Raw genomic sequence first — 23,062 nt, forward strand, 5'->3', positions numbered from 1 at the left:
GTTTCAAAAAACAAAATAGTTACATTTCTGTAATCAAATAATTCCATTAAACTGTGGATAAACAAAGCTAAAAGGCATTCTTAAATTATTAATTAAAATTTTTTTTTTACTAACATGCTACTATGAATTGGGATCCTCCAAAGTACTGATTATTAAACTGTAATGTACACAGGAATCACCTGAAGATTTTGTAAAAGTGAACTCATACAGGGTGGAGCCTGGGATCATGCATTTCTAACAAATGACCAGGTTATGCTGATCCAGTGTCTGGGAGCTACATTCTGAGCACCAAAGCTCAGAGGGTATTGAATGCAATGGTTATCTATTAATCACCATTTCCCAAATTAAGTTCATCACAAAACTCCTTATAATTATTTTTGTGAACAGTAGGGTTCCCTAGAATGCAATCTGGAAAATATCCATAAATCTAATCTCCTGGTTAAAGCAGAACCTAGTAAATCTCTTTTACACCATGTCTGGTGAGGTTGTAAGTTTGGGTCTAATTCTGGTGAACATATTTTAATTTCCAGTTAGTAGAATCTGAATGAATGAGGTGTTCTGTATAGTTAACTAAAGACAGGTCAACAAGAAACATTACAAGGTTAGAGTGAAAATTTTATATTTTATATTTTATATTTTAAGTAGGTATTTTATTTTTTATCAAATAGGAAAGAGTTAAGCTCTGTTGAGGGCTCATTCTTTTCTCTGATGGAAAATAAATAACTAGTATTCCTCAGGGCAGAAACTAAACTCTAACAAGGAGAAAGAAAGGACATGCTCCTACTTTCTCATCTATGTAGGCATTCTGATTGATCCCTGGGGACTTTGCTTCATCTGGGCAACTTTAATTGGCCTCACTTGGAAATTCTTTTCTCTTCACCTGGAAAAGAAGTCAGATCTTAAAAAAAAAAGAGACAAAAGTTTGTTTTTTTTTTTTTAAAGGAAAAAGGAAATAAAAAGGGAGTGAGAGAGAGAGTGTGGAAAAAAGAAAGGGCAAAGGAGAGGAAGGAAGAGAGATTGAAAGAGAGAAAGTATAGTATGATTGTCATTTTCCTTAGGGAATGTGTACAGCTTCCTGATTCTCCAGAATTAAAGATAAAGGATTATCTTAGGTTCTCTCAGAAAGACTTTTTAAAAAAACAAAACAAAACAAAACAAAACAAAACATATTAATAAAAGGTGGTAGAAGAGGATTATATATTTGGCCTTGTTAATGATGGGTATTCTCTTCTGTATTTTATGGTTTTAGCATCTACATTAGATATATTTTTTCAAAGAATCCCTCTGCTCTTTACTATTAAGTAGAACACTACTACTACTCTACTATTAAGTAGAGTCTTTGTAAAGACCCTTAGGTTCTAAGCTGAAATCCCTTGGCCTCACTGACTCTTCATTTGTACTTTTAATGCCAAAAGGCAAAAAAAAAAAAAAAGAGAGAGAGAGAGAGAGAAATGAGCATTAGAAAGAAGTGATCAAGTAGCCATTCTTAGACTCTGTTGATGAGTTTTTTTGCAGAAGGCAAATAAATGTGATTACTTATGAAAAATCTACTGTCCAAAGCACGGATTCTCATCTCTGGGTGCAGAGTAGAATCACCTGGAAAGTGTTTAAATTCATGATGCTCAGGCCACACATGACTTATTAAATCAGAATCTCTGAGTGCGGACCCCAGGCATCAGTGTTTTTTTAAGCCTTCCTGTCCCAATATTATGCATAATCAAGGAGAACAACTGGGAAAGAGATAATATAATTGTATCAGCTATGTATATAAAACATATAATAATAGTGTTAACCATCATTGTAAGGACTTTACATAAATTATTTTGCTCGATCCCTCAAAAGAAGTTTATAAGATACTTATTATCTTTGTTGTGCCCAAGATCGCGAATCCGAGAAACCACCGAGGAGCCGACACCGATGCAAACACACGAGGGTTTATTTACAAGCTCGAGCTTGGGTCCAAGTATACCCGACACAGCGGAGCAGGGACTTGGACCCCGAGGTGGGTTTCAGCTTAGTTTTAAGGGCTGGTCTAGGGGACCTCCAGAAGGGGTGGAGGAATTCCTCAAGTTCTGTTTACATTCTGATATGGGGCCTTCAAGGGCATTGAGCTCTGTTCTTATTCTAATAGGGGCTTCCTGCCCTTGGCTTGGGCTCTGTTTTTATTCTAATATGGGGCTTTCTAGGACGTTAAGCTGTAAGCTGTTTTCTTCCTGTAACTGAAGTAAGGTAAAGTTCAGCTCTTATTCACTGGGGCCTGGGATGGCTGTACTTGTGCTAACGCTGAACTTAAAGTGGAATGGCCTTAATTTTCTCAGCCTCCACAATCTTCATTTTAGAAATTACAAACAGAGGCTGAAAAGGGTTAAATCATGTATCTAAGTTTACACACTTAGCCAACAAGGGTAAGAACCCTAGTCTTGTCTCTCAATATGACATAACCTCTCTCCATAGTTCCTTGTGGCCATTAACTTCAAACAATAATCTGGAAGATGATGTAGGATAATCACCTTGATCTCCCTTGGTAGTTCTCTAAGTGTGACACCCCTGTCTTCACATTTCAACTCTCATGACTATTCAAGTCCCTCACAACTCTTCTGAAAACTCAGTTTTTCCTGAAACATGATGTGTTTTATGAAAAGTCTTCAGCTATTACTGTGACATTGATCCATAACCAGAGATTCTATATGGAAAATTAAATTAGCTAAGGTGTCATTTTAATACTTAAATGATGCCAAGTTTGTATGATCTTAATTTTTAAAAATTTTCTATTCATGAGAGACACAGGAAGAGAGACAGAGACATAGGCAGAGAGAGAAGCAGGCTCCCTGCAGGGATGTGGGATTCAATCCCAGAAACCCGGGATCATGCCCTGAGCTAAAGGCAGATGCTCAATCACTGAGCCATCCAGGTGTCCCCCAAGTTTGTATGGTCTTAATGTTAGTTCATCACTGACTATTTTCCTATATTTCTTCTCCCCAACCTTATACATTAAATACTTTCTTTAAACTTTACAGAAAAATAGTGGCTAAAATATAAACTTTGTACATTGTCAAAGACATTTCTTTAGCCTAGTGATGAACTGAAAGGAATTTTAAAAAATTGATATCAAACCACAAAACTTCATCTCTAATTTTAATCGTTTGAAAATGAGCACCAGAGAAGAATATCAGTATTTATCCTGAAGTGTTAGCTTATTTGAAATACCCTGAAATATCCAGTCTCTGTGCAATTTCTGTGATTAAAGAAAAATCATTCTATTTACCAGGGTTTTAAAATGTAAATGGTCTCTTCTAAAAACCCAAGCAATATTAGCAATATTAGCTTTCGGCTATCCCCCCTAGTATCCTCTAGTGTTTTGTTTTGCAGTCAATTTGTTGTTCAAGTTGTTAACTGACTTTGTTATAAAACTCAGAGCAAACCTCTGCCATCCATCTATTTAAAGACTTAAGGAAAAAGGAAGATACTCCAGAAGTGAACACATTTAGCCAGTGATAGCAGCTCCTGTTGTTTAAACTAGTGTTAACATTACCTTAGCCCTAGGGCAGCAGCGGTAGTCAGCATGGCAGCTAATTGCCTGATTTTAGTTTATGCACCTGTTTATTTACAAACTCCATGGCCATGTAGGGATGGTGACTAGAAGTGTGCCAGAAGTGAATTTTCCCTTTTGGCTTCCTCAACTGTTTTTTTCTTTCCTGCTGTTAGCTACTTCATCATCAACCTGGATTCCCAGCCCAACGACTTAGCAGGTATTCACTTAACATTTGGCCCTGGCCTTGATCTGCCTTGGCCAAAGGGTTCAGTTGTGAGAAATAATGGCCAAGACATGTATCAAAGTTGTTTTTAAGCTATCTTAAACAAAACCCCATTTGCTAAGAGTTGAAATACACCTGTGTTGAAAATAGGGATTCTTCACCACTACATTATACACCTTCTGCCATAGGGTTCTGCTGAGCATCCCTGAACCTTTTTCTCTGTGGCTGACTAGTGACTGAAGGAGAGAAAGGTAATGGGATAACCCCATTATCAAGCACGGATGAATAACTGAAACCCTGGTACATTTCCTAAGGAAAAAAGAAAACAAAGTTTCGGAAGGTATAAAAGTCAACCAGTAGGTCCATGTGACTGCATTTTCCTACAGTCCTGGACCCTGGGTGAGAACATTAACAGAAAGTCTTCACAAATGTGTGACACGTGCAGTTGCGCAGGATCCTCACAAGCTTAATGTCCTGCTGCAGCCATCTTGAAATTCTTAATAACTTTTGAGCAAGGGGCCCTACATTTTCAATTTGCACGGGTCCCAAAATCATATAGCTGAGTACAAAGAGCGCTAAACTATCTCTGGAATAATTCACAGATACAGTGTCAGTTCACTCAGGTTTCAACACTGTTAGTCCTTATAAGAGTGAGTGGAACAGATGGCACAGGAGGTAGAAAAAAATAAAAACAGAAACAAATACATCCTTGCTACCACTGACCTATCTGATGCCTATGTTCACATTCGGGTTCTGAAGGTCGGATGGTGGTATTATTGGGCACAACACTGCAAATGTGTCAGTCTTGAGGTCATGTCAGTCTAAATTTAGAAACTGAATATCATCGAATTGGGTATCTTTTGCCAAAAGGAGTGATGACCCTCAGGCTTCCCTAGTTTTTTTCCTATTACCCCTAGACCCTTTCAACTTCCCACTGGGGTCCCCCAGAGCCCTCAAACTCTCCCCAGACCCTCCTTCCATTGACCCAATGCTCTGGAGTACTTACAGAACCTCTAGATTCATCCTCTTCCCCCACAGGCTCCCTCAGGCTCTCTAAGGCTCACTCAGGACCCTCCAGGCTCCTGTAGCCTCCTTCATAGCTGCTCAGCTCCCCACTAGCTACCCCAAGTTCCCTGAAGGCTGCAAAATTTCCTCAGTCTTCTCTGGGCCCCAGGAGCCCCAACCCCTCAGCACCTCCTACTGTTTGGTGCCCCAGGCTCTCTTCCTATATGAAACTCTATAGATTCTCTCCAGGTGAGGTGTCCCAGGTAGGGCAGGGAAGTCCTTCGGCTTATTAACAAGGGAATGACTACTGACAGCTTCCTGTTTCCCCCAAGAGTTGTTGACTGTGGAGGAAGACAGTTAAAAAGAAGGGGTCACCATTTCTTAGGGCTTATTTAGGCTTGGGATATGGAACAAAAAAGGTTAGGGGGCTGTTGAGGAATTATGGGCTTTCAGACGCAATATGGGCTCATTGTTGCCCAGATGGGGTGTGTTTTTTTGAATCCCCAGGAGATCTTTCTCATGGAACAAGGTGTTGAGGAGTTGGGGATGGAAGGGGATCTGGTCAGAAAATCTTCAAGAGACCTATATTTAGACTTTTGATATTTTCTTCCCAAACATTTTGTCAATTATGGGTATGTTAATATGTTTAACACAAACACTTAAATACAGCTTAATTGCTGTGACCCAAATTTGTCATTTCTTCATTTATAAAGATCTGCTGGAAACCTCAAAGTTGGAAACTGCAGAATTTTTTGGCCATTCTCCACATCTGAGGGACTCCATCAGCAAATTCCAGTGCTTAATTACCACTAACTTACCTGTAAGAGCACCAGCTCTCTCCACTCACTCATTTAGTCTTCCTTTCAGCAGAGAAGTCCTGAGAACACATTGTCAGCAACAGTAATAAGGACAAGAAAGGGTGCTGTCATCTTTCCACACATGGCACTGTGGTTGAGACATGCAATTAGATGCTGTATTGAGAATGATGATAAGGGGTGCTCAGGGCTTGCTGGGAGCACTTAGGAAGGCCAACCCAGATTTGGGGTATCATGTCTTACCACAAAAGAAAGAGATGCCAACTGAGTCTGAGATCTGAAGTCTGAGAGCTTCCTGGTGGAATAGAGAGGGACAATTACAAGTGAGAGAAAAAGACTATGCATGATTCATAGTCAAGAGAGAGCATCACACTTTCATAAGATGAATTGTTCATTATACCTTGACCTTGGATATTGGTTGGTTGGGAGGTGAGAAAAAATTGGGATAGGGTGTCATATGGCTTTATTTGAGGCCAGTACCAAATGTATTTCTTTTTTCTTTTTTTTTAATTTTTATTTATTTATGATAGTCACACACAGAGAGAGAGAGAGAGAGAGAGAGAAAGAGAGAGAGGCAGAGACACAGGCAGAGGGAGAAGCAGGCTCCATGTACTGGGACCCCGACGTGGGATTCGATCCTGGGTCTCCAGGATCGTGCCCTGGGCCAAAGCCAGGCACTAAACTGCTGCGCCACCCAGGGATCCCCCAAATGTATTTCATTTTAAGCCGGGAAATGAAAATAATCTCAACCCTTCAGCAACCAACTCTGTACTCAGAATCCTAATTGTAAAGATTAACAACCATGAAATAATAAAGTGGGCTATTTTTACCCGATCATTCGTAGAGGCATACTGCATGCCTGCTTGGGGATAGAAACGATGCTAACTGTTGGAGGATCACAATGATGAGCAAAGAAGTCTTGCCTCCCACCCTCATGCTATTGCAATGCAGGTAGCTTCTGGGCCAAGTGACAATGGAGGAAAATTGAAGCCCTCTCAATGTCTTAGTGTTGATTGCCCCAGCTGGCTGTTAGTAGCCAATTTTGCTCCTCTCTATTGGACAGATCAATGGAAACCAGAACTTCTGCCTTAGTTACCGTAGTTCAGAATAAACTGAAGAACAAATGGCATTCCCTGCTGCCTTTTTCAGTCTAAAGAAAAATTTCCAGTGCTGGAGAACAGCTAAATGATTCCTTTTGTGTTTGTGTGATTGTGGACAGCAGTGACCAAAGCTGTGAAATCAAGCCAGAGGGAAAGAGGCAGACTCACCAGTGGACTAACAAAACATTCGCAGTGGGTGCAGATCACATGGCATATTTTCAGCACGAAATGAAATCCTTATATCCCACCCAATAGGGAATTTTATCTAATTCCTGAAGTGTTCAGTCTCTCATTTCTTTTGATCAAACTTTGACAGTTTAACTTTGGTAGAAGGATACTTGCTACCTTCTTTTTTTTTTTCAAAATATACTTCTCCTTGGGTCACTAATTGAAAAGGATCACTGGATAAACAACAACTTTTCTATACTTGTATGGATTTTTACTGTAGTTATAACTATTCATTAAAATACACCAACTTAGGGATCCCTGGATGGCTCAGCGGTTTAGTGCCTGCCTTTGGCCCAGGGCGTGGTCCTGGGGTCTCCAGATCGAGTCCCACATTGGGCTCCCTGCATGGAGCCTGCTTCTCTCTCTGCCTCTCTTTCTCTCTCTCTCTCTGTCTCTCATGAATAAATAAATAAATAATCTTTAAAAACATAAACTTATCACAAGCTCAACTTATCAATATTTATATAAAAAAATACACCAACTTAAAGAGAGTTCTACTTATTTAATATAGGGAAAATACTTCTAGGGATACACAGTGTAATGATACATGAGGTAATGTCCAAGCCTTGGATTTCAAAGAAATCTTTTCAGACTTTTGAAAAAGAGAAAAACTATTACCTGAATATGTAAAGAGACTAGTAACGGAATCATAAATACAAAAGACTTTTGGGATTCCAAGTTTCAAAATTCTATTTTCATTATGATTTCGGTGCTAACCTAAAGCAATCTAGGTATGGATGTACACATGTGCATTTATGTGTATGTGTGTGTTTGTGTTCTGAGTGCAACTCTTTCTCAAATTGTAAATACTAAGCCTTTTCATTCTAAGTGGGACAGTGGAGGAAATTGTCTGACAAGTTGAGGGAGAAATGTATTTCATCTTAAAAAAAAACCAAAACGAAACTCAGAGATTTCCATCTTTACACTCAGAGTATATAAACCTGGATTTCAAAAACAAATTATCCACAATTTGCTTTGCTTGAGTTACCAGGATATTGAGAGAGGAGAAAAAATTAAACTGGATCTTACTGCTATTTATTAATATTTCAGATACTGGGGGAAAATATTTTGATCCAAATCTTACTGCTATATCTTGATTTTCTAGTGAGTGGACTTAATGTTGCATTGATAAAGTGTTTTAAGTTTTCCACTTACAAAACTACATGTATGCAGCATATTCATCATTATTTTCAAGAAATGATTCTTTTAGTAATAAATAACACAATTATGTTAATAATAACTGGTACTGACTTCTATAAATGAACTACTCATTTTAATTCTAATATATCATCTTAGTTACCCAGAGAACTGAATCTTAGGGTCTGCAAAAATGGAAACATTTTTTGAAAATCCATTCTGAGAATATTTGCAACATGTCATACAGTCCAGATAAGTCAGCTCCTGAAAAGCCGTATATAGAAATACCAGCTCTTTATTAGGTAGGGTCTCCTAATGAAAACTTTCTACCCTTTACTATATTTCTTCAATAAAGACATTTATCAAGAAAGAGTTTTCCAATTGTTTACTACATTAACTAAGATTGACAATATACAAATATACGTTCATATCTCTGTGTGTGTGTGTGTGTGTGTGTGTATATAGTCTGTTGTGTTTATTTGACATACAGAAAAACAAGTTAAGAATATATTTCATTGAGTTTTGGTCAGTATGTGTATGTGTATTATTGTATTGCTAATTTGTGCCTGGTTACTTTTGCTTAATATAATATTTATTTATTTAAAATATTTATTTATTTATTATTTATGATAGACACAGAGAGAGAGAGAGAGAGGCAGAGACACAGGAGGGAGAAGCAAGCTCCATGCCGGGAGCCCTATGCGGGACTCAATCTGGGACTCTAGGATCGGGCCCTGGGCCAAAGGCAGGTGCCAAACTGCTGAGCCACCCAGGGATCCCCTTACATAATATTTAAAAAACTGTTCCATATTGCATGGCAGAGAAACATTTTCCCTATTTTCCTGAATAGTTTCCTATTTAATTAATATACAATAATTTATCTATTATATTGATAGTAATTTGGGATGTTTTAAACGTTGATCTTTTATGAATGAGACTCTTATCCCTTTTCTTAACTGTGATCTGAGCAAAGATTCTCATTTTAATGAAGTTTGATCTATCAAAATATTTGCATTGCTATTGTTTACAGAAATCTTTAGTCTCAGCATACACTACAATTATGAAAATATACTTCCACATTTTCTTCTAGAAGCTTTATAGGTTTAGCTTTAATGTTTAGGTTTATAGTTTATAATTTATTTTTCTGCATGGTGTGAAGTAAGATTTAAGATTCTCTCCCTCCCACCTCCCATAGAAGTTGCTTTGGCATCAACTTTTGAAAAAAACTTTTCATTTAAAGTTTTTATTTAATTGCATTGACGTGTCAAAAATCAGTTTACCATATGTATGTGTCAATTTCAGCACATATTAAATTAGGCATCTTTGATTTATTTGTGTAACCTTATGTGAACACCAATCTGTAATAATTGCAGATTCAAATGAGTCCTGAAATCATAAGCCCTTCAGGTTTGTACTATTTCTTCAACATTGTGTCAGATATTCCAGGTTCTTCAGGCCTTTACATAATTGCTGGCATAAACCTGTTCATTGCCAAACAAAACAAAACAACATTTGTATTGGGTTATATTGATTCTGTAAATCAACCTGAGGAGAATCAGTATCTTAATATTTTATCTTCTAACTCATATCCAGGGAGATTCTCAATCCTGTAATCATTTTGTCTATCAGTAATATTTTATAGTTTTCTGTAAAATATTTTCTTGTATATGTTTCATTACATTTATTCTGGTATTTTTGTTTATTTTTTGTTGTTATTTTAAATGGTATTTTGAAATTTTCATTTCCTAATCGTTCCTAATTGTTCGCTGACTCTGTGTATATGTGTGTGTGTGTGTGTGTATGTGTATATTTCATTGACTTGCATTCTGTGCCTATGCCAAATTCACTTATTAGCTCTATTAGTTTCTTTATAAATTCCTGTGGAGTTTTTAAAGTGCATAATCATGTTATTGTCTTTTAACATTGTTTATGTTTTCTACGTCTTTTTCTTTCTATTACATTAACCAGAACCACCAGCACAATATTGAATAGAAGTAGTTTGAGAAAACATCTTTTTTTTTTTTTTTTTTTGAGAAAACATCTTTGTCTTATTCCTGATGTTTTTGAGGAAAAAGATTTGATTTCTCAAAATTAGGTACGATGTATGCTTTAGGATATTTGGAGATGCACTACATTTTAAAGATGTTCTATTTTTTTGTCTACTGAGCATTATTTAGTATGAACTGGTGTTGAATTCGTCAAATGCTTTCTCAGCATCTATTGAAATAATATGGTTTTTCTTCTTTATTCTGTTAATGAGGTGAATTACATTGACAAATTTTCAAATATTAAATTCAACATTATATTCCTTACTTGGTTAGAGTATATTACCTGATGTATGTATCACTAGATTTGATATGTGTCTCTCTCTATATATACTATCTCTCTCTATATATATATACTAATATATGTATATATATATATGTTTTTTAAAGATATATTTATTTATTTTAGAGAGAAAGCACAAAAGCAGGGAGAGGGATTTGATATGTGTCTCTCTCTCTCTATATATATATATACTAATATATGTATATATATATATGTTTTTTAAAGATATATATATTTATTTTAGAGAGAAAGCACAAAAGCAGGGAGAGGGACAGAAGGAGAGAGAGAGAATCCTCAAGCAGACTCCTTGCTGAGCACAGGACCTAATGAGGGGCTTGGTCTCAGGACTCTGAGACCATGACCTAAGCTGAAATCAAGAGTCAGACACTGAACCAACAGAGCCACACAGGGGCCCATGTATGTCTATATTTTTAAAGGAATTTTGTATCTATAGTCATAAGTTGATTGGTTTATAGTTTTTCTTTTTTTTTTTAAGATTTTATTTATTTATTCATGAGAGACACACAGAGGGAGAGAGAGATGCAGAGAGACAGGCAGAGGGTGAAGCAGGCTCCATGCAGGGAGCCCAATGTGGGACTCAATCCCGGGTCTCCAGGATCAGACCCTGGGCCAAAGGTGGCACCGCCAAGCCACCCAGGCTGCCTGGTTTGTAGTTTTACTTTTAAAAGCTGTTATATTTTATTATAGTACACATAATATTTGTATTGTGTATAATGTATTTACAAACATGTTTATTTATTATATATGATATGATGAATCTCATATATAAATATACATATTTCCTTTAATTTTTATTATTAGGTATGATATCTTTATCAAATCAGGTGGGAAATTTTCACTTTTACTTTATTATTTGAATAAAGTTACAATTAGTATTATGTCTTTCTTAAGTACTTGGTGAATTCACCAGTGTAGTCATCTGGACTAATAGAAAAAAAAAAAAAAAAAAAAAGAAGAAGAGGAGGAAAATAAGCAACCAGAATGATAGAAAGGACACTAAACAAAGGAACTCAAGAGGTCAGAATGAAGATACTGGTTGCAGAAATACATAAGCAATCTCAAATCTCAATTCTCTCCCCATTTTAAAATTCTGTGTCTCTTTGCTTGTGGTCTAACGTTCTCAAAGTGTTATCACCCATGTTTAAGTCAAATGGCATCTTTTGGCCAAAGTTTAGGAGGGGGAGGAAAGTGACTGAGATTGGTATACCCAAAAAGAATACTTTGAAAGATGGAAGGCTGTTCCTCCAAAAAGTAAGTGCTGTTACAGAAATGAAAGAGAGAGAAAGCAGTGAATGAACAAAAAGAGTAGAAGTTCATAATATATCAAAATTGCTTGGTTTTCATTACTCTAGGATCTGAAAAGAGGGTTGAAATCCATGTGTTGTTAGGAGAGGGGATTCATTTTCTTAAATTTAAGGTATATTACAGTTTTTCCCAAAAACAGTTCTGATGAGAAATAGTTTTTTGTTCCCAAAGAAAGTACACTGGCAATAGCTATACATCTTGAGTAGATGAGTTCCTTTTAACAACATGTATATTTTTAAACCTCAAAGTAACCTACAAGCATTTTAATTGCTAGAGTTGCTGGAGTTAATCCTCCAATCACTTTCTAGCCATTGTTGTAAATAATAATCTTCATTAATGCAATGACACTAAACACTAATCTTCTAATTTGCAGTAAGAAGTACAAGGAAAGCATAAAGATTGTTGCTCAATAGAGTTCTAAAAAAGGAAAAAAAATGTCATGCAATTAAAAACCTTATAGCTAAGAGAAACCCACACATTATTTAAGATACTTAATTTTCACAACATGCATGGATGCTAATCTTTAAAAAATCTCATACACTAAATGGAATTTTAACTCTCTTTCTTAGTTCTTTCTCTCTGGGATTGAAAATTAACTTTTCCATCAGGAAATGGAACTTATTCTCTTAATTATTTATTTTCTTAAGCAATTTGGATTGTTCAGCTTTATATGAAATATGAATTAATGGTCCTTGTGTGATGAATTAAAAACCTTAATGATAATGAGAAAGACAGTTGGTGATGGCAACAAAGAGTGTTCTGATGTTTGAATGTAATTGTTTGAAGTTCATACGTTACAGAAGTTACCGACTTTACTAGTTTCCAGTCCAAGATTCAGAAAAAATTCTTTCTAGGTGAAATAAAATGCTTATTGTGAGCAAGCACAGATGAAAAAGATTTGTTCTGTGTCCCGGGATGACGGAATTTGTGAGTAAAAATGGATCTTAGTGATCATTCCAAGTTAAACTTCTCATATCATCAATGAGTAAATAGTTCCTGAAATATAAAATGATTTTTCCGTTTTACCCAGTTAGCTACTAGTTTAAGAACCAAGAACTTAAGATTCTCTCTTCAGTATTCTTTCCCCTTGGGCTTTGTATGGATCATAAATAATAAGAATTACATCTATAAAATGATTTTAACATGGCAGGTAATATGCTAATTGGTTTATCTGCATCTCTAAATTAGTCTTCATAATAACCCTAGGATGTGGGAAAGCCAGGTTGCAGATACGTGTATTCTGTGCCCTCCTCTTCCTCTCAAATGCGATTCCTCTTCTATGGCCCAGTGCCATTCATTTCCCCCTTTTTTCATCCTAGCTGAAATTTATCTTTTTAAAAATTCTGACCTGCTATGAATGACTCTTAACAAATTTTGTTGTCTTTTCATATGATGTTATCATATGAGAATAGCATGCAACTCCATCTTTTTACAGGGAGGGGTCTTCTTCCCACCAGCTAGAGTGTAATCTTCCTTGAGAGTAACAGTGATTGTTTCTGTAACTTATTAGTGTTCTGCACAGTGCTTTCCATGCATGTGGTAGGTGACTGACAATTCCTCTTGTGTGACTGGTTTAAAAGGTAGCATTGACAAGAAAGCCAATAAAGTTTTTCTCTAGACACAGAAATTTGTTACCTTTTGTACATTTGCCATGTGGCTCGGCGGGAGATGTTTGATTTCCAAGTTCAACTTCCTTTATTCCCCAGCATCTACTCCGAGGACAAGGAACAGACAACTGGGAAACTGGGGTGGGATGAGGAAGAGGCTTTCTGGTCAATATCAGTGATTATTACCAAAAATTTTTTAAAGTCCTGTTTAAGGGCACAATTTTAAAAAACACATTGTGGAGAGCTGGGTACTATAGTACAAATCATCGAACATCTATTACCTAGTTCTGCCTCCATGGACTGGGAAATAATCTCTTCTATGTCTAGTTTTAGTCTCAACACTAACTTTTTGTCACCTTGAAGAATTAACTTACCTAACTGGGTCCTAGTTTCCTCTGCTGTCAGATTAAAAATATGAACAAGTGAATCCAGCCCGGTATGGCTCCCTTGAGCCTGTAGCTACCAATGAAAGCAGGCACCACATTGAATGGGAGACCTCAGATCATACTAGGCTTTTAAACCTTTCTCCACACGTTCACACCTGGTCCTACACTGCTTCCAACTTCACTGGCTGGCACCACTGCTGCTTGTTTCTCATTCTGCAGCAAAAAGTTGAGGCATGATCTGTGGTAATTGGCACGGAGTTGAAATTTAACAGGGTGAGTGATTATGGTCCAGAATGTTATCTGAACTTCAGCCAAGAAAGCCAATATTTAAGTAGAATCTATTTGGCATCCACTAACTCTCATTTATTCAAAAAGGGCTTCTCTGAATTGAAGCTTCTTTGAAATATCAACTTTCACATCACCTTGTGACCATCAGCACTTGGTAGGAGTAAGTGTTTTACCATGTCAGCTAATGCATCATGAAGCCAATGGCAAGATGAAAATCCACTCACCGGGTAGGAATTCTGTTTTAAGTATAATTAAAACTTCCTTCATTATTACAAAGTATCAGAATACAATGCAAATCTCAATTATTCCTCATGAAGTGACTTGGAGTGTGACAGGACAATACCCCTATTCTATCCCCACTTCCATCTTAACACATTTAAAAAAAAATACTGTCTGTTTGTTTTTTCTTTCTTTCTCTGTGATCTTTAGAGCAAAAATGTTCTGCTTGGACTTTAGTTCTCAAGCTTTAAACTCCTAAGACAGATGAGCAGTTGAACAATAAGACATCTGGTAAGCAAAGATGCTGCTAGCCAGGGAATCACCATGGAAACCACCAAAGACATGGATTATGAAGATGAACAACTGTGAGTTAATTTCTTCTCGGGGTTGTGGCATTTTGGTTCATTGATTCATATGTTGAGGTGTCTTTTAGAGGAAATGCTGTCAGAGACACAGAAGAATCTCTTATGATTCATTATGGAATAAAATTCAGAACAAGTCAGGCTCAAGTTCTTCAAGTAAGAAAAACAAACATTTAAAGTATCCCAAAGAAGCATAAATTCCTGCTAAAATGCAATCATGTATGACTTGGAAATTGAGCTACTAAGTATATCCTAAGAAAAGCATTATTGGGGGACTGCGGTGATTTCTGTCATTTCAGGTGTTAGATCATAGAATTCTTCTGTGTAATGAATCATCAGATGGAGTCCCCCTGTCCAACTCTCCATGCTTATTAAATAGCAATTAATGCTAAATGCAAAGTGTAGGTTAAATCCTGCTATAGTGTATTATATCTATTTTGTATTCAGATTACATAAAATGTAATAAATGGCAATGATTTTAAAGTTTAGAAATACACTACACCTTAAGAAATATAATGAGTCCCTTTTGAAGACTGAAAAGTTGTCAGATAGAATATAATTGATTAGTAAAAAAATGAGTTGGAAAGGACCTTGAAAAATCACCGGATACAGCTGGAAGTCTTTAATTTGCACTCCAGCAGTTAAATATCTAAGCCTTCTAGAACAGATAGATGCCTGTTCCCTACCTGACGTTCTCCAGGGAGGGAGTCTCGACAACTTAATTCAATAACCTTTGCCAGGGTTTTATCACTTTGACTGTCTAGAAGTTCTTCTTTATATTCCACAGAAATCTTTCCTGGAGCCTGTTTTCTATAGGTGGGTTTTTGGTGGACATAAAACGGAAAGTGTTCTGTGTCTTTCTCAGAAACATTGCTCACATAGCCAAGTTGTTGCCTCTTAATAGTATCTTCTCCAGGCTAAATTATAACCATTCTCTTGTGCTTTGAACATACAGGATATATTCCTGGGTCCTTTGGAATTCCTTTTTCCCTGACCATGAATTTTTGAAATAGGAAAAATAGCTTCACTCTATCTTACATGAAGCTCCAGGGAAAAGAATAACAGCTAAATTTGTCCAGTACTTTGCAATATACAATCCATTTCACATGCATTATTTCATTAGATCTACAACATCAACCCTGTTAATTAGGCAGAGAATGAAATCCTCATTTATATTCTCAGGATTATGTAAACCAAGTATTCATGTGGATTAAAGTACTGGTAAATAAACCCAATTGAAAATATTGGGTCCCTGAAGCATTACCAGACACAGAGCTATCTGCTTTGCCATATTAGTTGAGGTATTTACATGCTATTTCATATACTCATTAGAGACTGAATATGCATTTTATAGTTAACAAAGCTAATTTTATTGTATTCCTGGTATGTATTTTCATAATATTGTATTTATAGTGTATGTTTTTCCTAAGGCCATATACCTGGCAAGCAGAAGGGCTGGGGTTTGAACTTGTGTTTCCACAATTAAGGGGCACAGATTTTCTTGCTTCTAAACAGCTGACTCTTTCTTGGCATTCTTTCTTGGTAGAGATATAAAACATAACAAAATAACAAAGTACTATAATGAATATATTAGATAATGTCTGAATCAATGCTTACCACAAAATGTATTACATAGTAAGTGCTCACTTAACATTAGCTCATAGTATTAATATTATTAGAGCTAAATGCACAGTAAAGGAATAAAGCAATTAGATCACTAAAATCGATGGAAGTGATTACATCTAACTTTAGTCCAATAACACCTAATAAATCCTTTTGTAGGACAATACTTAAAATGCAATTCATATTACTTAGAAGAAACTTCAGATTGACTTAGAAAACTAAAAGCCAAAAAAATGCAACACATGAATTCTCCAGGAACTGAAGAAAGCTTGATATTAGGAATAATCAAGAGTATATCTCTAAGTGTAGTGCTACAGATAAATTAGGTAAATTATTATAGTGGACATTAGATACAAATGTCTACTGCTGTGAAATGTCTAATATTTCAAAATCAGTTCTTTAATATTCTATCCAAGAGAATAATGAATAATTTATTCATCTCTTGACTATGATCATCAGTATGTGATGCTTCTGAAATAGAGACTTCTCATTTTGAACCCTTTTGCTTTTAAAGGTACTCAACCAATATGATAAGAAATTCTTTTCCTTACCATTAAAGAACTGCAACTGCATTGTTTCTTTCTCTAAAGTAGGACAATGACTTCTTTCCTAGTATTAAAAGTATAAGTAGGCTCTTTGTACTTTATCTACTGAGAGCAATAAATCGAGGTTTAAGGCTTAAAGGTTCTGAATTCTAGTTCAGCTTTGCCACTTGGTTGTTCTACCAACACGTTACTTAAATAGTTTCTCAGTCCCCTTGGTGCTATGGACAGAGAGTTTGTGTTCCTCCAAAATTTTAGGTTGAAACCTAATGCCAAATGCGATGGGATTAGGAGGTGGGGCCTTTGGGATGTGCTTAGGTCATTAGGGTGGAGCTTCATGCATAAGATTAGGTCTTTGTAATAGATACTCAGAGAGCTCCTTTTCTCTTTCCTCCATGTGAGGACACAGTGAGAAGCTGCCATCTAGAAGCAAGCTTTTACCAGATTACCAAATCTGCTGATGCCTTGACTTTGAATTTCCCAGCCTCCAGAATTTTGAGAAATAAAATCCTATCATTTATAAGCTACCTAGTCTAAAGCTTTTTTTTTTTTTAATAGCAGCCCAAATGGACTAAAACATTTACCAAACAACAATGCTTCTATTCACAGAATTTTTTGAATCAGATAATGCAAAAGAAAGCACTTTGAAAATAAAGCATGGTCTCCCCCTGCCCTCCAAATAGATGAAGTTTTATAAATAGAAAACACTTTTTTTTTTTTTTTTTTTTTTTACTGTGGCTTTTATTTTTAAATTTCCTTATAGCTTTTAAAATGTTTATTTATGTTGATTAATCAGGACCATACTTCTTTTCTTTCTTTCCGGTCGTGTATTCCACACCTTCTACCTGCAAAACTCTTACACAATTTTCAAGTTTTAGTCAAGCATTCCCTCCTCTGAGAATCCTTAATTAAGTTTCCAAGACTGAGATGATTATTTCCTCAGTCTGTGATCTCATCTCTGGCCAAATAGTCACCCTGCTAGAGTTCAAATCATACATTTAAATATCTGTTTCTTTTACTCTACTGAATGCATCACATCAATCAAGTCATGTTCCCCTCAAATACACCTAGTGTTACAAGGGCTTATAGTACTAACTACTATACTTACCTTCAGGAACATACATTTGAATTTGAATTTGAATCTCATTCTCACTCTTCCCTGAAATAAGTGCACACCCATATAATCACAAAATTATGCAAATATTATGCAGAAATTCTCCCACTCCCCCACTTACCTAGCTTCCAAGCCTTGTGCTGCTCAAAGATCTCCTGGAAATTCCATCAATCCCTCTCCATGATTTGTCACCAAATTCTCTTATTCCCTAGGCAACAATGAGGCTCATATGGGCTGCCATAGGTAAGGGCACACCTTTTCTGGTCAGATTGTCTTAGACTTGAACCTTAACTCTGACATATGTTTTTGTAAAACCTTGAACAAGTTAACCACCTTGAGTTCCTGTTTCCAGACCTATAAAACTGGCATAAGGACACCAGTGTGTTGAAAGATATGTATATCTTTGCAGTGGGGTCAATACATAATAGTTATTTTATAAATGTGAAATACTATCATTGTGGGCTTTCAAGTTTGACAATTATGAGATAAAACTGACACCCCCAATAATCAGCTGACTTTGGATAAATTTCAGCTTCTATGTATGTGTGTCTGATAAACACGCACACACACACACACACATACCTTTTATGCTACAAAACAAAGAGTAATAACATCATTATATTTCAGGAATTTATCTTTGAGTGTATGGGTACAGGGTACCTGCAAAGGTAGCACTGTATCACTTCTCTCAATGTTTGTCTCCTGCTACAGGTGATCTAATTAGCATCCCATTACCCAGGCCTGCTAAACAGAGAAGTTTGATTAACAGGAATCAGTTCTTCCCCTCCTTGTAAGTAGAGATGCACCTTACTTTTAGCCTTCAAGACCTTCGAACTCTATATTCCCTGCAAGGTGTGTATTCTTTCTTTTGAGCCTCACAACCACCAGCAAGGTGAAGTAGAAAAGACAATACTCTTATTTATGTTCATTTAAATAATAAAGTCTCCAGAGTTGAAATACTTTAGAAATTTTCCTAGGGTCACAGAACCAGTAACAAAATCATAGCAAACCAGCAACCTCAATGATCATTTATTGAGTTTTTGCTGTGCGCAGGCCAGCATAATTGGTGTTTTAAATGTTTTGTCTCAATAGTAGGAGATAGGTATTGTTTCCATTTTAAAGGTAGAGCAACGAGGCTGACACTTGTGATGAGGGCCCAGAGACACGATTAGAAACAAGAACTGATCCCAAAACTTATGCACCATCAAACATTCTCACAGGCAGCAATGTCCGATAGACCTGTGGGCTCCTGCATGTGGCTGGGTGTGTGGCTGCTGTGGTTTGTGTCCTGACCCCCATCATACAAGCTATATGACTGTGGGAAAGTTCATCCAATTTTAAAAAAAATATTTATTTATTCACAAGAGACATGGGAGGGGGGGCGGGGAGGGGTGCAGAGTGACACAGGCAGAGGGAGAAGCAGGCTCCATGCAGGGACTCTGACATGGGACTCCATCCTGGGTCTCCAGGATCACACCCTGGGCTGAAGGCAGCACTAAGCCACTGAGACACCCAGGCTACCCAAGTTCATCCAATTTTGTAAACATCTATAAGATAGTGATATTGTAACAGTCTCAATGTCAGGATTTTGGAATAATTCAACACAATAATACATGTTTAGTAATTAGTAATTTAATAGTGTTTAGTAATTAGTAATTTAATAGTGCTTAGTAATTAGTAATTTAATAAAGTGCATATTGCATTCTGAATAACACCTTTTGTTATTATTTTATCTTTGCTATGTCAGTTGACAATCCCCATTTCTTGTTCATTTTCTTTCTCATAGACAAATGGCTTTTCAATTCCTTAGATTAATACTCTTGTAGTAAGGAAGAAAATCATGCTATCATACCTCTCAGGGAGGAGGGGGCTGCTTTCTTTTATGCACTGTTCTTCCCAGCCCACCCAAAAAACCATTACTTCTCCCCAGCATTCCTCTACTTCTGCACTGATTTGATTGTTCATTAAAGCTACCTTCCTCTGAGGAAATGTGCTCCTCTTAAAATGGAAAAGAGGATGTCTATGAGAATGATAATAAAAATGGAAAAGATTATGGACCGTGTCTCAAAGGAAGATATCCCTTTTATTAGAAACAGATTAAAGGAAAGGAAATCAATCTTGTGAGATCATGAGAATCTGGAAGAGTCCAAAGTTGATTTATTTATTTAAGATTTATGCCCGGTCTACTTCCATAAAGGATTCAAGGTAGTCACAGACTGGGCTAAAATCATTTTTTTGTAATATGTTTCAGACTGGAATTAGAAGTTCGTTTTCTAGCAGATGGAGTTAAGCTGATTATACCAAATGAGCTATTGAAAATCAATACCATAAAACCATTCCATTAGTACCTGTACAATCATCCCAGGATTATAAGTAATATTTATATTCTCAAACATTGACATTTTCAGGAAATGAGATGCAAAACATTTGCACGAGGCATAGCCACCTGTGGTTGCTTGGCTTTGATGATTAAAGCATGTTGCTAATGAGGCCAAGGTCATGGGCTAGCTCCCTACATAGCCCAATTATCTCTCCTCTAGTCCCCTCTGTTCAACTACGAATGGAACCAGATCCCTGCAATAGCTGCCTTGCTATAACGTGCAGGGGGTCATTGAAGCTAAGAGAGCATTACTGGATCATGACAAATACATCCCCACTGTTGGATGAGCACTCCCAAGTATGTGGCACAATGTCTATCTTTTTCCTATGCAAGAGACTGAGCACACACACACCCCACCCTGGAAGAGGCAGGGTGATACAGAGGAGGAAAAAAACATCCACTTTGTGCAGTCAAAGGAAATTCAGATCCCGTCTCAGCTTTGACATATACAGGCAGCAAAGCTTTGGATAGATAACTTGCCTCAGTTTTCAAAATCACAAAATGGGTGATATATTTACTTTGGAGGGATGAGGAAGTATTAAAAGATGTAATACACATATGGCACTTGTATTAGACACACCAGTGATTTTAAAAACTTTATTTTACTTTTAGTATAAACCACATATTCTAGTAAGTTCTTTAAGAAAAACTATTTTATTTATTTATTTTGGGAAGAAAGAAAGAATAAACAGTGGGGAGAAGCAGAGAGAAAGGGAGAAGCAGATTTCTTGCTGAGCAGGGATCCTAACACTAAAGGCTTGATCCTAGAACCCTGAGATCATGACCTGAGCCAAAGGCAGACGCTTAACTGACTGAGCCACTCAGGCACCCTCTAGTAAGTTCTTTGCATACATTATCTCATTTAATCTTCATAACACCTCATGAGTTAGGTTATTGCTATTTTTTTTCATAGTGAATTAAAGCAAGAGTTAAAGGTTTTCAGTCACCGGCCCAATGTCACAGATGACACTAGTTCGTAACTAGTGCTCAGATCTAAGCCAGTCACACTCCTGAGCCCACACACTCATGTCGTATGCTATACCCACGTTGCTTTCCCTAAGGATGCGCTGCTATTATTATTCTATCCTCTATTACCTGGCCTTTAAAGATGTGGTCCATTCTTTGACACAAAAATATAATTTTATCTCATCTGGGCTGCCTGCCACTTCAGCACAAATCCTTTAGATGGTACCATTCCTATCACACTTCAGGAATCTGCTAGAGCCACTTTTGGTGGTGTATTTCCTCAGGGACCTATGTGACATAAATTCTCCATCTCAGGAGACTTTTGCAAAGAATCTAATGTTAAATATATAAAGTAAACAAGAACCACAGATTACTCCCCACTCTATCTGTATACATCTATTTTTACCTCTGGGAAGTCTAACAAGATGAATTTTCTAAAGCAGATTTACTGGAAAACTACACGAACACAAGGCCATGGCTCATTATCCAGCTGTACCAATGACTTGAAATTGCTACTTCTTTTTTTGTAAGTAGCTCCCATGCCCAACCTGCAGCTCAAGCTCACAATGCTGAGATCGAGAGTTGCATTCTCCACCAACTGAGCTAGTCAGATGCCCCTGAAATTGCTACTCTTGAAGGTCAAATAAGCTATATCAATCAACCTGATAGTGCCCAAATATTCTACTATTATGAACATAATCCTTTTATCTCTGATAGAAGACATTACAGCTTCAGAAAAATTTTCATAGAATGGAAATCCAAAAAAAAAAAAAAATTTAAAAAAGGAATGGAAATCCAGAGATTCCCAAGGTGACAGAGTTTTTGCTCAAGAATATTGTTGGTTGGCTCTTAGCACTAAAGTTTTGATTTCTGAGTTAGTTTGATGAGTGGAAAGACATGAGTGTCGGAGCAAACTCAGACTGATGTTTGAATTTTGAACCTGCTACTTACTAGCACTTACTATAGTGAATTAATTGCCCTACCTCTTTGAACTCCTGCTTTCTCATCTGCAAAATTGGGCTAATAATAATATGTAATTCCAGTTCACAGTGACAGTTATTAGAAGTGATGTAAGCAATATGTTTGATGTCAACTAATTGTTATATATAACCATTAACCATTATAGTTAGAATTTCCTAGAGAATTACTTCTGTTGATTCAGGAGTATGAGGAGATATAGCCTAGGCCAATCTTCTTCCAAAGAAGTCTCTAATTATTTCTTGAACCATGACAGTAGGAGTGTCAACCAGGGTCCAGATGGCATAATCAAAGTCAGATAATTTGATGACAGTTTATGAAAACTGGACTATTGATAAAGACATAGGACAGGCCAGTTATTGATCAGTTAGCTATTGCTATATAACAAAAATACCTTAAAATGTAGTGTTTCAAAGCAACTATTTATTTTCTCATATTTCTGTGTAGCTATTTAAACTGGAATCAGCTAGGAAGTCCCTCTTCTGCTCTTGCCTGGGTAACACATTTAAGTGCAAAGATCTGGCAAATTGAATAAGATTAGATGGTCCTGACAACGTCATTCATGTTTCTGATGGTCAGTGCTTAGTTGTTGGCTGGGTCAACCTCTTCTTGTGGCCATTCATGTTCAAGGAGTCTAACCATTCCACATATGATACTGTCAGGTTTCCAGGAATAGAAGGAGAGAAGTTACAAGTCCTCTTGAGGTTGATGCTCTGGGACTTTAAAAATGTCACTCTTACCACATTGACTTGGTCAAAGCAAGGGACAAGTTGAGACTTGATTGACAAGATGGGGGTGGACTCCACCTCTGTATTGAAGGAGAGAAAAGTCACATTGTAAAGGAGTATTCATACAAGGACAGGAGGAATATTACAGCCAATTCCTGAAGCAACCCTACACAGC

At 36.7% G+C, this 23,062-nt stretch overlaps 1 long non-coding RNA gene across 3 annotated transcripts; it reads right to left on the reverse strand.

Moving 5' to 3' along the window:
• Positions 1-654: 654 nt before the first annotated feature.
• Positions 655-18,012, reverse strand: LOC144291192 (uncharacterized). 3 transcript variants are annotated; one of them, XR_013358520.1, is made up of 5 exons: positions 17,957-18,012; positions 15,996-16,094; positions 5,819-5,870; positions 5,579-5,705; positions 655-880 (listed from the first exon to the last, which is right to left on the reverse strand). It is a non-coding gene; the product is annotated as an uncharacterized LOC144291192 (long non-coding RNA). The 3 variants fall into 3 exon arrangements; XR_013358519.1 differs by having other exon boundaries at positions 15,996-16,090; positions 17,957-18,007; XR_013358521.1 differs by having other exon boundaries at positions 655-898; positions 15,996-16,090; positions 17,957-18,007.
• Between the last annotated feature and the right edge of the window lie 5,050 nt (positions 18,013-23,062).

Source organism: Canis aureus, chromosome 19 (genome assembly GCF_053574225.1).
Source record: "Canis aureus isolate CA01 chromosome 19, VMU_Caureus_v.1.0, whole genome shotgun sequence".
Classification (NCBI taxonomy): Eukaryota; Metazoa; Chordata; class Mammalia; order Carnivora; family Canidae; genus Canis; species Canis aureus.